This window comes from Ostrea edulis, chromosome 5 (assembly GCF_947568905.1).
Source record: "Ostrea edulis chromosome 5, xbOstEdul1.1, whole genome shotgun sequence".
In the NCBI taxonomy this organism is placed as follows: Eukaryota; Metazoa; Mollusca; class Bivalvia; order Ostreida; family Ostreidae; genus Ostrea; species Ostrea edulis.
The window spans coordinates 13,300,752-13,316,105 of record NC_079168.1 but is presented as its reverse complement, the minus strand read 5'-3'; the positions used below and the strand labels follow the sequence as shown (position 1 = coordinate 13,316,105).

At 35.3% G+C, this 15,354-nt stretch overlaps 1 protein-coding gene and 1 long non-coding RNA gene across 6 annotated transcripts in view; one reads left to right on the top strand and one right to left on the bottom strand.

The window, feature by feature from the left end:
- Positions 1-10,315, bottom strand: part of LOC125649687 (uncharacterized) — a 33,838-nt gene extending 23,523 nt beyond the window's left edge. For all 3 annotated transcript variants that reach the window (XR_008803411.1, XR_008803412.1, XR_007360779.2), the window contains exons 1-2: positions 10,193-10,315; positions 3,228-3,310 (exon numbers count right to left, since the gene is read on the bottom strand). This is a non-coding gene — a long non-coding RNA (uncharacterized LOC125649687). The remainder of the gene's footprint in view (positions 1-3,227; positions 3,311-10,192) is intronic.
- LOC125649650 (transient receptor potential cation channel subfamily M member 1-like) overlaps positions 1-15,354 on the top strand; it is a 119,654-nt gene that overhangs the window by 10,169 nt on the left and 94,131 nt on the right. Inside the window, exon 2 of one of the 3 annotated variants that reach the window (XM_048877321.2) lies at positions 10,188-10,297. The exons of the other annotated variants lie outside the window; for them this stretch is intronic. The gene's annotated coding sequence lies outside the window, so the exon portion shown is untranslated. The remainder of the gene's footprint in view (positions 1-10,187; positions 10,298-15,354) is intronic. 3 annotated transcript variants of the gene reach the window in all.

Sequence of the window (15,354 nt, the reverse complement as noted above, 5' to 3'; positions counted from 1 at the left end):
TATGTGTATTGTTTACAATGTACTGCAGCACATTCAGGAAGAAATTACTATCGATCATTACAATTTGCAAAGGCATTGGAAATCTAAATATTCCAAATTGAAATGTGGAATATAGATATGTCATGAGAATACACAGGACAAATTACTTTATGATGGTGATAACAGGTGGTCAGATAATTAGTGTTATACCCTTTGGACTTATATGTAAGAAAATAGAAGGAGGTGATCATGATAATTAACGTTACTACATCGTCATAATGGCTGACTTTCTATTAAAGCATCAGTCAAATTTGTTTAGTCTGTTTATATTTAATTACCTAGCTGAGTAGCTTAGTAGGTTAGCATGTTGACTGCCAAACTGTTGGTTGAGGGTTCGAATCCAGCAGGGGTTTTAAATATTTTCCAGATTACTTTCTACTGAAACTGCATTTTTTGACTAAATAAAGTAAAGTTGAAAGTTTTCAATTCATAATGTTGTACATACGTGTATCTCACCCTTAAATGAGCATGATCTCATTCTTTGTCTCATCGAATTTATCACATGTCTGCCCTGACCCCAGGGGACATGGTATCAAGAAACAATTAAACTTAATTATAAGAGGATACTTGCTTAGTAATTTAGTTAATCTGGACCCTTTAAGTCAGGATTTATTTAAAAAAATTACCCTGTGGTTGAAAATTTTTCAAACATTTGAAAAGTTCACAGACAAGAGTCGCCAGCCAGACAAATTTTGATCGAAATAGCTCAAAATTTGCAAATGAGTTAAAAATAAAACAATGAACAAAACAAAGTTCTTTGTACAATTGCACATTGTTCCGTGTTCACAACCTTTTCATAGACAGACAGGACAAAAATTGTCTCCCGCAAGGTGGAAGCTTATAATAAATTAAGCATTTCAGACTGCCTCTTTCATAAATTTTAGTCTTTAAGGTCAAAAGTCTTAGATTGGACCATATTGCAGGGACCTGGGTTCAATTTAATGTACTACCACTCGCAACATGCACACACTCAATCTCTTTAATTGTCTTTAGTTAGTTAGCTTAAACCAGGGGTGGATTTAAGGGGGGGGGGGGGGGAAGGGGGGGGGGCGCAGCTGGTGTGCCCCCCCCCCCTCAAAATTTTTTCAAATTTAAGGTAAATCGTGGTATCTTGTTTAGAAAAGTGTTCTTAATGGTAAAAGAAGCAATAATTTCTTCCACTCCGGAGAAATAAATGACAAAATCTCAGGGTTCCAAATTACCGCTCGCCCACTCGCATTGGCGACTAAACTTTGCTTGTGGGCACCCAAAATTTCCATTCTCGTCGCCCACTTGGCGACCGTAGTTGTCCGATCAACATTTTTCTTTCCGACCGATTCGAGTCCTATAATAATTGAAGTTCAATTTCCGGTTGAGGTTTTGCCACTTTGTGAGACATTCCTGGGGTATCAAACCTTCCAAAATGTATTTAAACCAGAAGTTGAACAACGTTAGGGTTACTTCAAACGAAAAGAAAGCTTCTGCTTTTAACCAAAGTGGAAAGAAGGGGAGAATATGGCTTGATGACGGCGAAAAGGGGATGACGTGCTGTGTGTACAAAACATGACAGGAAAGGTCCAATCGTTGTGTCAGCTTGCCCAAGTTATAAACTTGACAGCATCGTAAAGCTGAGAAATTTTGAAATAACATAAAAGTCTGAAGAAATGTGAGTCAGACGCAGCAAAGATCACAAAAGTCCATGAACTCTGATATTTTTGCTAGGTTGACGAAATGAGAGGTATTTGAAAGAATTACGGAGAAGGAAACAGAATTTAAATATTGATATTTTAATTTTTTAAATAAATTGCAATGTGACTTGATGTTTCTTTCTTGTGACCCCCCCCGTTATTCAATTTCATGTTATGTGTGGGCTACTAAAATTCCATGTGGGCTAACAGGATTTCTTCTTCAGGGGCCCACTTGGCCCCTAAGGTATTCAGTCGAAGTTGGAACCCTGAATCTTTTGATTTTTTGAATTACTTTATTGGGAGAACTTAATTTTTTCCAAAAACCCTTAAAATTTGCGTCATTTTATTAATTTTACCTTAATAAAAATGATAGAAAATAGTACAAATGACTAAATAGGAGACATATTTCAAGCCCTATAAAATCTGTAAAATCCAGGAGCTTCCAGGGGCGAAGCTCCCTATAGCCCCCACCGTGCAGGGCTTCGCCCAGACCCCCTGCCTCATAAAGTGGTTCCCCCCATAACCACAATTCCTGGATCCACCTCTGTAAACTGTATTATGATATAGCTAATAAATAGTCTAATATAAAATCTGCGTAAAATCTAGAGAATGTTAGCGTTCAATATCCTGAGAATTTATTGAACGCTAACTTTACATTGCGTAAATTGTATGCACCTGAAACATTCCGAGTATGAGCGTTCAATATTGACGTTACCGTAACGACGTAAACAAGCAAAAATGGCAGACGACGGTCCTCCGAATTTGACAGAGCCGGTATTTGATATTTAATACTTAAGCATTATGTTTTACTGTACATAAATTATGATGTCCCCATTTACAAAATCAGTTTGCTTCATGTATTAATGACGGGTTAAATATTGAACAGTTAAGAAATGCATGCTGTTATTGCACACTGGCAATATTGATGAATTCTCGTCTATTTTGGAGTAGTTTGAGTGAAAATGGATATAACTTAACAACCAAATACTTTAGCTATATAATAAAAGGGTTATTGAACTTATATAGGTGAATATTGGCACTCGTTGGCTGTCAAAATGCACTCGCAAGCTCGTGCATTTTCACAGCCAACTCGTACCAATATTCACCGATATAAGTTCAATAACCCTATAATATTTTATTTACAAACTCATTTATTAATTGAACTGTGTTCTATGCAATGCAATAAGGTTTTGCTTGTTGTGAATGTGGAATTATGTTTATGTGGTGAAGACAGTAGTTGCCAACTCGGATGTCGTCCATATATATACGCACTTATAAATTGCTCCGCATGTAAATGAGGGACCCATTTTTCAGAGAAATTTTTAAGATTTTCACATTGCATGACCCACTTTTATGTTGGATTGAATGTTTTGATCAGATTGCCCGTCAACTCAATACCTATTTTCTAGCTAGAGTTGTTTCTCTTTGATGTGTATATTTTCTGAACATTGATCTCAACTTATATTGCAGATAACTCCATATTAGATACACTGATTATAATGAATAAGAAAATAACCTTACCGAGCTTTTCTTCTTTTTTGTCTTTTATGGGATTGATGATTGGACTTATAATTTTTTCAAATTATATTGAATTGCATGGATATCTGAAATAGAAAAGTTACGAGAAGCTCACTGCCCAAACTATTCAATGTTGTGGGATCGCTCACTGCCCAAGCCATCCCTCTTTTAAAGCATGGTCAAATATAATTACTGTAGCTGAATTATAATATACAACAGAATCCATCCTACTGAGGGTGTGAGCCTTTTTTTGATTGACAATGACGTACCATACAGCAGTCTTTGGTTTAATGACATATGTGCCCCTATTTTAAACGGTTATTATAGGTAGAAGAAAGAAAGAAAATCATATCTATGCTGCAAATGTTAATATGTATTGAATATCTAGTGCACTGGTTCCATACAATGAAATGGTAGGCATAATTGCATGCATGGGCTCGTTCTTGGTGAAATGTTTGCATAAAAAATTCTTAATATTTGACTTTAATTTATTATCGATATGTAAAAACAATGAATTATTATATATTTTCACTAATAACATTGCAGCGGTAAATACTGTGGATTGTTATTTTACTATTTAATTGGGTGTACTACATCGTCATAATGGCTGACTTCCTTTTAAAACATGGGTGAAAATATAAATATCAGCAATATTTGTTTATAATTCGTTTTCGATTTACATTCCTAGCTGAGTAGCTCAGTAGGTTAGCGTGTCGACTGCTGAACTGTAGATTGTGGGTTCAAATCCAGCAGGAGTTTTAAAAAAAATTCCAGGTTACTTTCTACTATAACTGCATTTTTTGACTTGAAAAAGTGAATTTGAAAGTTTTCAGTTTCAAAAATGTTGTTGTACATATCCTCCACTTTTTATCCACATCAAATTTCTCTGGTGTAGCATACATCCTTAAACGATCACTCTATGGTGATTTCACTGATTTGACATAAAAGCATTAAAAACACCATCAAATGTGACAATTTGCAAATTGTGTAGGTGGCAAGAAAAAATCTGTTTGTATTATGTGCGTATAGGTCGGACAAAGAAATTTTTTACTAAAAAACCCAAACATATAGAAGTTACATTTACTGCTTGTTAGGTGATCTAAAAAATTGTGAATTTGAAAAACAATACTGTTTTAACAATATTTTTGAATTTACGAATTTGAAAAGAAATTATAAACCCACAAGTTGTTGCATTCAACAGTCATATCTATCTGTCTAGACATAAGCTGACACTGCAGGTGCAAAAGTTTTTTTCAGTGAAAATTCATAATGCAATTTAATTTACATTTAAATTTTTTCAAAAAATAAGATGCATTACACTGTCAAGCTTTGTAGGAGATGTTTTTATCATGACGTAATTTTGACTTCCTTCACAGAGGAATAGTTAAAATAGCTAGCTGTTGAAACCTTTACTACAATTATATGTATTTACATGTAGTACAATTTGGAGTGGTTTTTCAAGTGAGTCTTGTATTTTAAGGTTCTTTCCAGACATTACACAGAAGCTTTATTTTCTTCCTGAATTCTTATCAGCCAACTGAAAGTTTCCTGTAATCTAAAAGCCTTATACAGAGAAGTGATCTGTGATTGAGAGATTTAGGTTCTAGTGGAGCTTTATATGGATCAGTCAGTGAAAATGCATTAATTTAAAATGTTTTAATAAAAATCCTTTATATTTCTGACCACATAGAAAACAAACTAGGTGCATATTGTATATTGTGGATGAAGGCCCCTAATAGAATTGTGAAATTTATGTCCTTTTGGGTCAGTGTCAGGGGTTCAGACTCCAGGGTGGGACTATATAAGGATTATATAGTGAAAATGCAGTTAACTTCTAAAAGCAAGCATGAACTGGGTGTGTAGTGATAATGAGCATGGATATCTCTGCCAAAATTGTGAAACTCATAAAATCTTCAATCAGGGGTTCAAGGTCGAAGGAAAGGGAAGTAGGGGTTAAGGCCATGGAAAAAGGAAGTAAGGGTTCAAGGCTGCAGGAAAGGGAAGTAGGGGTTTAGGCCATGAGAAAGGGAAGCAGGGGTTAAAACCGTGGGAAATGGAAGTAGGGGTTGAGACCGTGGGAAAGGGAAGCTGGGGATATGAGACTGTGGGAAAAGGGAAGTAGGGGTTGAGACTGTGGAAAAGGGAAGTAGGGGTTGAGACTTGGAAATGGAAGCTGGGGTTTAAGGCAGGAAAAGGAAGCAGGGGTTGAGTCCGTGGGAAAGGAAAGTAGGGGTTGAGACCGTGGGAAAAGGGAAGTAGGGGTTAAGGCCGTGGAAAGAGGGAAGTAGGGGTTGAGACTAGGAAATTGAAGTAGGAGTTGAGGCTGTGGGAAAGGGAAGTAGGGGTTGAAGCTCTGGGAAAGGGAAATAGGGGTTGAGACCATGGGAAAGGGAAGTAGGGGTTGAGACCATGGGAAAAGGGAAGTAGGGGTTGAGACCGTGGAAAAGGGAAGTAGGGGTTGAAACCGTGGAAAAGGGAAGTAGGGGTTGAGACTGTGGAAAAGGGAAGTAGGGGTTGAGACCATGGGAAAGGGAAGTAGGGGTTAAGGCTGTGGGGAGGGGAAGTAGGAGTTGAGACTGGGGGAAAGGGAAGTAAGGTCTGAGACCAGGGAGAAGGAAGTAGGGGATGAAACCATGGGAAAGGGAAGTAGGGGTTGAGACCGTGGGAAAGGGAAGTAGGGGTTAAGACCGTGGGAAAGGGAAGTAGGGGTTGAGGCCATGGGAAAGGGAAGTAGGGGTTGAGACCATGGGAAAGGGAAGTAGGGTTTGAGGCCACGGGAAAGAGAATTAGGGGTTTAAGTCTGCAGGAAAGGGAAATAGTGATTGAGACTGTGGGAAAGGGAAGTAGGGGTTGAGGCCACGGGGATGGGAAGTAGGGGTTCAAGGCTGCAAGAAAGGGAAGTAGGGGTTGAGGGAAGGGAAGCAGGGGTTGAAATCCCAGGGAAGATGTCATATGATAGTGAAAGTACACTGAAGCTTAATTATTTCGTAACATTCAGAATGTTTAAAACACAAACTGGATGCATAGTTCTAATGAGCATGAGGTCTCAACTTCAATTTTTAATGCCTGGGTTTGTAGTTCTGTTTCAAGGGTGATGTTCTGTGACTCATAAAGTGAGAATAGAATATATCTTTAAAAGTATTTGTTACTTCTGAACATCTACCTCATATTTTGCACAAGGTTGGTTATGACCTGCAGTGTGTCATGACCCGGAACAAAGGTTATTTGACCAAGGTTAAAGATCACCATTAAAATTAAAGTTGTTTCAATTTGTTTCCAAATCTTTTTTTTGAATAATATTTGATGTTGTTTGTAGTTGTTAGCACAAAGATTGTTACGAACAGAATCCCATTCAAGATCACTGTGATTGCACGAAACATGTAGCTGAATTTGACTTGTGTAAGTCAGTGATGTATTTTATTCTTGTTATTTACATTAAAACCAGTGCATGCAGACAGACTAGTACATTACGTTCATTGAATTTAATAACTTAGCAGTTATTGTGATGTATTTTGACAATTGCGAATATTTGTCAGTTGTTTCCCCTATTTCAAACATAGGTGGCGCAAGACTCGTTTACGTCCTTGATGACTTCCAGTGTACATAAGATTTATAAGAGAGTGTAAGGTTTTTGTTGTGCATATAGGGAGTGGGGGTAGAATTCCCGAGATATGAAGCTTTTAAAAAAATCAATTGGTTCATTGTCATCAAATGTGACAGTGACAACGATCGTTTTAAGTTCCACTCAGCGTCGTGCGCTATAAACTTCAGTCTTCAGTTCAGTCCGACTTCACAGATATCAGATGGCGACTTTGTTGCAGAAAGTATTTACGGGGGATTAAACATTTGATCTGTAGATCGTAATATTCTGCATGAATGTTTTATGCTGAAATTTTATCTATCCTCAGTGATACAGTCATCAATGATCTTATAATTCTATGACTGCCCCCCCCCCCCCCTTTCTAGACTAGATCTATAATCAAACAGGGGAAATTTGAGTCATCAATATACAAAAATGCATTTCAGATGTCATTTAAAAATTAATTTTAGAGTTAACCAAGGTCGTCAAAATATGAATGAACGCAATTGCTAATACATGTAGCACCCACCCCCCACCCCCCCTCCGCCGTCACTCGGTACGACGACACGACTGTAATGGAGGGGTGGCTATAATCAGACTGTAACTGTAAGGCAGTGAATATTCTTAGGTCTTGTTTTCCTATTTGATGACTGGATTGTAAATTAATTCCAACACTTTACTTTCATTGTTAATTTTGTTATAATTCAAAAGTTGTAAAATATTGTTTGAATTTCAGAGAAAACGAGTCTGGATTCTTCAATAGTCAATACGTATGAAATTAATCAAAATATGAGATGAAATTGTCAAACTTTTATAACTTATCAAAGTTTGCATTATCATAGTTATGTTGTTATGTCATGTTTATCAACTGGCCCACGGAAGTAAAGTCCAATACGTCAAAGAAACGAATACCAATCCTAGCCAATTTTAACTGTTGACGCAAACCAGAAGAAAAATGCATCTCAAGAGATTAAGATATTTCTGAATTTTTTAGAAATAAAATTTGAATCATATCTACTTTTATCAAAATTAAATGCAAATTCATAAAGCTATAAATTTATCCAAGTGAAGTAAATTACAAATTTCACTATACAATGTTGTGTTTATAATAAAAGCCACACATAGGCGTATTGTTCATTGTGGTTTTTATTTTAAAAAATCATTGCATTACATTTTTCAATATTCACTTGTAACTTCGATTTCAATCTGAAGTATGAACATTCAAATTGACCTTCAAATTGAAAAGTGTACTACATTTGTTAAGTGATGTATTTTAGTATTAAATCATTCATATCATGAACTGTCATGGTACATATAAACATGATAAAACCTTATACATGAAAGTAAACACGGGTCAAATTACATGTCTGTAGGCCTACATCAGTTTCCTGCAACACCATGGACAAACGTCATTTGGATACAACCATTCCTATACGCAGGATACAGTCGTGCTTTTCACGCAGAGTACAACCAACTCATAGTATATATCAATCATAGTATACAGATGGAGACGTGAATTTAGAAGTTGAAAGCTTGAACTTCCGTCTTAAACTTGCAATCCAAATTGTAATATTCAATTAAAATGTAGAAACTCGAAATTTTGAATCATTATTGTACAGCTAGCATATGGGGTAGTAAAATTTATTTGACCTGCCAATTTTTATGCTCTCGCTTGCCCTATGGACTAATAAAAAAGTTAATCGCAAACTGTTTACCTATCGTGACGTCATCACCTAAGTGATATAAGTTAAAACATGCAAATAAACTGTTTAATGTGGTATGATCGATGTGACCGAGAAAATTCGGTTACTGCTGAAACTCTCAACGTGCTTTCCTTTCCGCCCAGAGAGTCTTGCAATGCGTTTTCTAAGTTCGTCTCTAAGCGCAGTGAGGTCTACGAACCGTAATCCGCCATCGTTACTAAATATTCAACAACTTTCTAATCTAAACGTGTCCTTCCGACGCTCTCTTAAACTTGAGGTTAGAAACGCCTTGGACGTTAACGGATCGTGCGCCACCTGTAATCAAGGGCGAGTAATTTGAAGTTTTATTTGACAATTCTTCAGACACAGTGAGTCATTGGTGGAGAGGATCATGATAATGGTGCTCCTGGAATGATTCTTGCTTATTCTACCATGGTTATTGCAAAGGTCAAAGGAATGCTTCGATCAATATTCTACGATATATACCTTCATACGTAATAACCGATTATGAGAAAATTGATACTCATCTCGCTTGAATTTCATATTTTGCTAATGCAATGTACAATAAAGTCGATGACTGAAAATTAAGTTTGATGATAATAAAAATCAATATATGTTGTAAAACAAATTCATAAATGACTGAAGAACATTTGTCATTCAGTATCAACCAATCATCTGCATTCCGAGAGCGATACACATGTAAACATGTCGATGCACAGACAAGTTTTTCTTGAACTGTAGTCAAAGCAATTGATATAATCCGTTAACATCAAACTAAATACTTGAAATATTTTTTTCAAAATAGATTTCGAATACCCCTACCATCTCACCTTTTTCATTAGCAAAAAACAATGTAGGTTGTTTTGGAAACTGCCATGACGTCAAAGTGACCTAATTCATACATGTAACTATATAGGAAAATGATCGGCTGTATGTTTCTGAGTCGTAGTAGAATAGGAATAATGTTCTTATTTTTGTGTAGTTTGCAGGGTATCCTCGGAGGTCTCAAAATGTTGTTCGAAATATAAAAGCCTTGGCTCTTATATTATGCCTTGGCTCTTATATTATGCCTTGGCTAAAATATTATGCCTTGGCTTTTATATTTCAACATTTCTCAACCTCGGAGGTTATCCTGCAACATACAGGAAAACGTGATGAGTATTTCTTACTTACAATGTGTACTATCTCAGACTCCTGAACACTACAGAAATCATTTGATGATTGTAAATGTATGATTTGACAAACCAATAGTCCAACCAGTGCATTTTCTGAAGGATGTAATGATATATGGATCTAGTAGTGAAAGATTAGCTCATGTATATATTATCTTTGAAAATTTCTTCATGGAAGTCTGCTTTTAATGTCGTTACGATAGGGAGTATATACAGGTGCTCTTTCATTGATGAAAGGTTATCAGTTGTCAGTATGTATCAGTTCTAACCCGAGCTCCTCAGACCTGGTACACCTAAGCAGCACCAGGAAGTAACTATATATTTGAACAAAATAAAAATACTCTGAAAATTTCCCTGGTTTTTCTTCTAAAATATACTTTTAATAGTTTCAAATACATTGATTTTCCGGGAACTTTTACAGTTGAACCATATTTGATATGTGTTGTGTTCTTTAAATAAGTCTTCTTGGAAATTATGTTTAAATTAAAAATGTTTTGTTAATTATTAGCTTACCTGTTGCTGTTGTTGTAAACTTTTCTTCGACTACCATAAAGCATCTTTAGGTGAAGAGGATTCAAGTTTGTCTGAATGAAGGATCATGCTTCCTTTTAAGGGAAGGTAATTATGAATTCTAATGCAACTGTTTTGTAATCTGCATTTTGATTAGCTAATGCACTGATGTTTGAAGATGATAAATGAGCAGAAAGCTTAAATTTTCATTGTGATGCCGTAATAGAATAACGCAAAAACATAATGTAAGCTTAAACAATTTGTGCTATATTTCACACAAGAAACAAGAGGCCCACAGGCCTTATAGGTCATCTGAATATGAATTTTAAAAAGTATTCCTAGTCCCAAGGGCTATGAAAGCTAGAAAAAAATTCCTGTTTTGAATATCTAGCAAAAGTATAACATCTAGATGTGTCCTTAAAATTTAAATGCCCTCAAAAGTGCCTCCAGTACTGATAAAAGGCTCTGCATGATATGATTTATTGTAACAATATGATTGTTGCGAAATCTACAAGTTTGGTAATTTCTTTTCTGCTTTTCCTAAATATGCATTTTGTTTTTATACTGTATTAGTAAACTCAAAGAAATATCTTTCAAATGATAAAGACAATAATCACTATAATGAATATGGCTCTACCCTGGAACCAAACTCTTACCCTCTAGGATCATGAAATTTACAATTTTGGTAAAGGACTACCTACTCCTTTCAAATATCTATTTAGTTTCAATTCAGTATCAATACCATTAAAGAAAATATTATTTAAATGTCTTAAACACACATACATTATATATACCAAGTTTGGCCTGGAGTCAGAACCTCTACCCCAGGGATCATGACATTTACAATTTTGGTAGAGGTCTTCCTGCTCTACATCACTATGTATTTAGTTTTTCTTAGAGATATGCAGTTGTAGAGAAGATTTTTGAAAATTTGTCAAGTTTTGGCAAATTTTGCCCTGTTCCTATGCAGGAATCTGAAATTTACAAATTTTGTCCCCCTTATTCCAAAGATGCTTCATACCAAATTTGTAAAGAATTGGAATGGTAGTTATCAAGAAGTTAAAAATGTTCAATTGTTAACTCATGACGGACGATCTAAAAAGCAAAACTCAACAAAAGAAGATGTAAACATCAAGCAAAATGCATGAATTGTATCAGAATGGGAATAACTGTCTTCTCTTTTGTTATTTGCGACCATTAATGCTGATTTAACAGTAGCAAACATCTGTTATACCGAAAAACTCAGTTTGTGACTATCAAAGCATTAATGGTTGCAAGTAGTATATGAGAATATAGTTATTCCCTATACGGATAGTAAAAATAGGTTGAGTGTGGTAACGTTGGGGCCACTACAGGGGTTCATTACATGGGAATATATAGGGAGTTAAAAAAAAACCCCATCTTTTTAAGAACAATAAGAGAACAATTTATCAAATTACTTAGTATCCTCATTTAGTATAGAATCAAAGCTGTACATGCCGTTGATAAGGTCCTAAGGTTAGGGCATCATAGTCAGGAATATAGGAATATAAGGTATTAGAAAAACCTTTGAAATCTTCTGCTGAAGAAACAAGGGTAAAAGATATCAAATGAAGAGAAGATATAAACTTGTTCACACCATCCCTCCCCTCACTCCCCAGGACAAGTTGTGACCGACCCTTCCCAGGACAGGTAATGGGACCAACCCTCCCCAGGACAGGTAATGTGACCGACCCTCCCCAGGACAGGTAATGTGACCGACCCTCCCCAGGACAGGTTGTGACTGACCCTCCCCAGGACAGGTTGGGGCCGAACCTCCCCAGGACAGGTTGTGGCTGACCCTCCCCAGGACAAGTTGTGATTGACCCTCCCTAGGATAGGTTGTGACCAACTCTCCCTAGGGCAGGTTGTGACTGAAATAGAAATTGGTTTTTATTTTAGCCCATTAAGATGTAGTGAATTGGTATTATGTTGTAAAAATTCTGATTAAAGCAATAATAAACCCCTGCATTTCCAATGTAGACCAAGAAAAGATATGCCCTATAATGATTAGCAAGGGACTCCTGGACTGCCCCAGGCTGTCAGAGAGTACAATTCTATCTGTTAGGGGATTAGTGAAACTTAATTAACTGATCAGACTGACAGATCTGGAGGTCAATACAGGTGAATACCTCTATCAAAGTCATTGATAAATTTTATTCATTTATTAACTATATGTACTTCAACATTCTCATTATGATTAAACTTGGTCTCGTGGCAATGTTCAATTGTTTAATTAATCTTTCTCCACTTTATACATAGTAATATAAAAATATTTATTCCTGTACATGTTGTATTATGCAGTATTCTGTATTTTCCAACCTCCTCTCTGTAATGTATGACTGTACATGTTGTATATGCAGTATTCTGTATTTCCCAACCTCCTCTCTGTAATGTATGACTGTACATGTTGTATATGCAGTATTCTGTATTTTCCAACCTCCTCTCTGTAATGTATGACTGTACATTTATGAGAATAAAGCATTGATTGATTGACAGACAATTTGGGTATAAAACATAATTTTAACAAACTTCCAACTTCAGTCATGTTGCAACAGCTTGGATAAATTCTTCAATGACACCAGAAACAAACATCGATGGTTGCTTATTGAACAGTTGTTATTCTAGAAATAAAGCTAAATAATAAATAAAGAATTATCAATGAAAATGATGTTTAGTTGTTTGATTTCATGCACTTGTAAATATAAACAAGAAAGCAAATTAAGAGGAAAGAAAATGTAGGCGACGGATGTAGATATGCTGAGCTTGTTTAAATGCATCTAAGTAGAAATAAAAAGGACAGGACAAGAACATGTGGACATTTAACAGGACATGGACATGATTTTGGTACAAAATATCAGTTAGATATTTAATGAATAATATGATAGTATTTGGTTCGTGTAAAACATAATAAACCTTTTCAAAAACTGATGGAAAGCCTTAACAACAACATTTTTCTGTTTTTACTCATTTGTGCTTGCTCCTCAAATTGATTTATTATGAAGAATATGGCGTTTATATTCAGTTTTACTGGTGACTTAAATTTGCCGTTGCCCCTGATATTTCATTATAATATTTTAATTTTCTAAGAAGGAGGAATCAGAAATTTTTAATTATTTTTAAAGGAATCACAGTCTGCAAAATATTCAGTTGAGAGTTTAAGTATATATGCAATAGGATTGAGGTGGCTAAGTGGTAGAGCATTCACTTCGTGACCGGGAGGGTATGTGTGTTTGAGCCCCACTCAAACCAGAGACATAAACATAGATGGTGAGTGCGCCTTCGCCAAATGCTCGGCAATAAGAAGTGAGAGTCACAGGTCCTTTGGATAAGATCTTAAAATAATTTAGGCCATGTGTCGTGACAGGTGTTGGCACGTTTATGAACCTTTACTACTACGACTGTAAGCGCCATACCATGTCGAAAATTTCAGTACTGCACCTAAAGCTAATAGTTGATTAAAAAGATGGAGCTCTTAAGAGAGCTTATGTTGCCCGTTGTTTTGTAAATTATGTTGCCTTTAAATGAATATTTCTTATTATTTTGTTGAATAAAATGCATAAGCATTTTTACTTCAGGGTATTCATGAATTCATTAAATTATTCTATTTTATCATCACACACAACAAAGCTGAACTTTTTACAGCCCTAAAATGTTCTGAAATAAATTTCAGTTTTGAAAATACATGAGAGTATATGAACTGTAACACTTCTTGCTGCATGCTTTTCACGTACTGAAAGTAAACCGCTATAAAGTGCCGCATCCATACTCTTATATATTTTGAAAAATGACATTTTTAAGTAACACATGAAATTTGCATGAAATACCTATATAAATTTAGCATAATATGGTATAATGCAAATTGAGTAACACATGATATGAAAATATATACTATTGTGTATTATTATCTTAAAAAGATATAAAAAAAATAAACATTTTTAAGACACTTAATTATAAGATGTGATTCTTTGAAAGCGCTATTTTAATTATTTTCTATATTTGTTGGTCATCAAGTTGCAATATAGCAGTGTAATAGCCTAGCATGAATACTTCCTTCATTGTAATATCCAAGTTCAGAAATGTGCATATTGGCCTAGCTGCTGTGAATTTTCATTTTTAAGTTTTTCATGTATAAACGCTCAAGGAATATGCTTGTATTGGTATGTTCATTGACAAATTATTTTCTGTCGTGACATACATACATGATAGCTCAAAGTATGACTGGAATCTAAATTATGAATTTTTTTTTTATTGGCTCTTGTTTTGTGGCATAAACACATCAATGTTTTTGCAAATATTGCACAATTATCGCATGATAACAAGACCAAGAATGAAGATTCTGCAAAGAAGTGGTCGGGATATTCTCATGAATGTCAAGCTAATTTATCATGCAAATAAATTTGCATGATATTTGCATGTGTAATTTATTTACATGATTTTTTTATGTGAAGGAACACACATGAAAATCATTCAAGCCACTTTCCCCATCTATCTATGGTCCACGAAGCTCTTGTTTGGGAAAAAAAAATATATTCTGTCTCTCAAACTGCCAGAGTTGCCCCTCTTTGTACATATTTGTATTTACTCTTGTTTCATTTGACCCTCCTCAGCTGTTTATAATTCTCAACATAAGCTGTGTCATACTAGTGAACTTTCAACTGCATGAAGATGAAAAAGCCTATGTGGAATAGAAATTCAAGGATTAGATAGGGTGTATGAAGTAATTAAAGCCCTCTACAGCAACCATACCTCATTGTTTTCATATTCCCTAAATGCAAATGAAGTAGATGTTTATTCCCTAAAGCAATATAGAGTGATGGCCTGTATGCAACTTCCTTAATTGTCTTGCATATCAGTACAAAGAGGCGACCAATTGATTTTCTATACAAAGAGTACAAGTACATCAGACACCACCAAGACTTAGAATAGTACATGACTGTAGTCACTGTGATAAAACACAATCTGTAACTTCACAGTAAGCTACTAATCCTGTGACTGTCAGAAATCAAAAGATGTGCTTCTATATTGAAATGTTGTAAAGGTGAACGAGAAAGAAACACTTATTTATTTGGACTGTTTGTGACCTTGAAATATAGACAAATTGTATTGGTTACTAATTTCTACCAGTTATTATTCCCTCACAATAC